Source organism: Zingiber officinale, chromosome 2A, assembly GCF_018446385.1.
Source record: "Zingiber officinale cultivar Zhangliang chromosome 2A, Zo_v1.1, whole genome shotgun sequence".
NCBI classification, from domain to species: domain Eukaryota; kingdom Viridiplantae; phylum Streptophyta; class Magnoliopsida; order Zingiberales; family Zingiberaceae; genus Zingiber; species Zingiber officinale.
Genome location: NC_055988.1, coordinates 159,716,632 through 159,719,514, shown reverse-complemented (window position 1 = coordinate 159,719,514; position 2,883 = coordinate 159,716,632). Strand labels below are relative to the sequence as shown.

The following is a 2,883-nucleotide window of genomic DNA, read 5'->3' as shown; positions in this document are numbered from 1 at the left end:
GTGCAAGCCTGTGTAAGGACGTTTGAGAGACAATCTTGAAGAGGAAATAGGAATATTCAAGAGAGTAGGATGGATTTTGTGATTAGTTTCTTGTATCTTGATAGATTAATAAGTCGTGGGCTTCTATGTTGATATCCGAGGAAGGCATAGTAATAGGTGCACTTCTGTGTAAGGACAACATAGGTTCATGTCTAATAAATCCTATTTAGATACATTTCTCAGTCCTTAGTCGGTTGTCTATTGCAAGAGAGAACCGGCAACTTTCTACATGTTTGGCAATTGAGGGATAAGAATTGGTGAACCATTTACATTCGAGAAATCCTACAAAGAAACCGAAACTCCTAGAATCTCCCTTTATCATAACCCAAAACACTAAACTCTTGTTTGTTGATCTTTAATATTAGATTTGTTTACCTTCACTTTGCATTCGAAACAATTGGATAGTTGTTTAGCTAATTCGCATTGAGACATTTCTAGTGCTTATTCCAGTCCCTGTGGATACGATAATCTTTTATATTAGTTGCGACATTTCCGTACACTTGCGGAGCGTAACAAGTTTTTGGCGCCGTTGCCGGGGACTGCGCTATAACATTAGGAATTATCAATTGAGTTAGACTAAACATAACTTTTTTTTCTTTCTTTTGATTTGCATAGTTATAACTAATTGTTAGAATTATGTTTTCAAAAGTTTTTCCTTTCTTGAATAACATTCTTAACGATTCTTTTTGTTGCAATTCTAATTCTGATTCTAACTTTGCATTGTTGATTTGTAGCACTCTAATCTAACTTTTCTCTGTTTTCTCTTTTGATCTAGTTTCTTTCTTCTTTTCTTTTGTAAACATATCTTGCAATTTTTAGCATATGAATTATTCTAGATATTTTTCTTTTTCCTTTTATCTTTTCTTTCTTGTTTTCATTATGCACTTTCTTTCTTGCAATTTAAATTCTGCATTTGCTTTCTTGCTTTTCATATTGCATTTTATTTCTTGTTTTTGATTCTTGATAATTTCCTTTTTCTTCTTGAATATCCATGAGCACTAACATGTCAAGCAGGCCCATGAGAAATTTTTCTACACCCTTTTCTGCAAGATTTTTATCTCCCATTGTGCAACCTCAAATTGAAGCAGAAAGTTTCCAACTAGACCCAGAGATAATTTTCATGATACAAGGGCACAAATTTGGAGGAGAAGTATCAGAAAGTCCTTATCTGTATCTTGAAATATTTTTAGAGATTTGTGATTTGGTGAAATGTGAAGGAGTATCAGCAGATGCAGTTCGATTGATGACATTTCCTTTCAGTATCAAGGATAAAGCAAGGACTTGGCTATATTCTCTCTGTCCTCAAAGCATCACAAGTTGGGAACAATTGGAGAAGCAATTTCTGAATCATTTTTTCCCTCCAAGTAGAACGGTGTATATGAGGAATTGCATAACAAATTTTGCTCAGGCATATGGAGAATCATTATTTGAAGCATGGGATAGATTCAAGAGTCTTCAAAGACAGTGCCCTCATCATGGTTTTGAAAAATGGTTGATTTTGCACATATTCTATGGGAGAATTTCTTTCTCAAACAAGACTTTATTGGATTCATCAGCTGGAGGTTCTTTTATGGACAAAAGTGTAGATGAAGCTTATTCGTTAATCGATCAAGTGACATTGAACCTCCGTGAATGGTCGAACAAAAGTTGGATGGAATTTCCCTCAGATATTTAAGAAGTGAAAGCCATAAATGTAAGAGAGCCTGTCAAACAAAATGAAATTCAACCACCTAAAAATGTTGAAATTCACAAGTTACAGAGTGAGGAGTTCAAACATTTGGGGGCAAAGCTTAATAGTATTGTTTCAAAATGGTTTAAAGAAGATCCCCCTCCTACACAGTCAAGATCCAATGAAAAGTGTGATGATGTTGGGTTGAGAAGTGGCAAAAATCATGAAGAACTTCTGAAGAATGACATGTTTAGAATTGAGGAGAAGAATAATAGAAGATCACAAGAACTCAATTCCATTTCTCTAGGAAGTTCCCAAAGGCCAGAAGTACCTTTCCCTCAACGATTAATCACACCAACATTAGATAAGCAAGTTGGACCTCCTCCAAAAGCTCAAAGGGAATTTGGGAAAAAGGGAGTTCAGTCTTTCCCAGGACCTTCACTAAGGGTTCCTTTTCCACAAAGGTTAGTGGGGGTCAATGAAAATAAAGACTTCGGCAAATCCTGTGACACTAATATGGTTGAGTGTAGATTTTTGAATATATATGAAGATGAAGATTTTTTAGATGAGGATTTTATTGATAATGTAGTGGTAAATAAGTTTTCAGATCTACCTCAAAATTTTATAAGGTGTTATAGTGACATTGAATTTTCAGGTGATGAATGTGATGTGGTAGATCAACTTAAAACTGCAAGTGAAGTTAATGATCCTCTTGTTATTGATTCTCCTATTGAGGACATAGATGTTGGTTTATTTTTTGATGTATGTGTTGATGATGATGATATGGAAGAATGTGTAGGGAGCTGTGTTGTGGAAGCAGCATCTCAAGGATCACCACCTTTGTCAAGACAACCCTTAGAGGTTTTAAGAATTGATCATGTTGTGGAACAATGTGTAGGGACTTATACAGAGCTAGTAGAGTCTCAAGAATCACCATCATTGATATCATCAACACCTGAGCTAGAGCCACTACATAATTCTGAAGAAGTCACATCCCATTGTTTAGAACTTTCAGGTACATCTCAACAATGCAAGGTTAGTATTCTTAGAGATCTTTTAGAAAATTTCATAGAGGTACCTATAATTGATTTTGTTGGATGTGATTCATTTCTTGATACATACTCAATTCATACTAATATGGTTCTAGTTCCTTCTTATATTACATTCTTGTGGGA

The 2,883-nt window shown here is 34.9% G+C and overlaps 1 non-coding gene across 1 annotated transcript; it reads right to left on the bottom strand.

Annotated features, from left to right (window-relative positions):
* Positions 1–1,415: 1,415 nt before the first annotated feature.
* On the bottom strand, positions 1,416–1,521 carry LOC122044577. The gene has a single exon (XR_006129611.1). It is a non-coding gene; the product is annotated as a small nucleolar RNA R71 (small nucleolar RNA).
* Between the last annotated feature and the right edge of the window lie 1,362 nt (positions 1,522–2,883).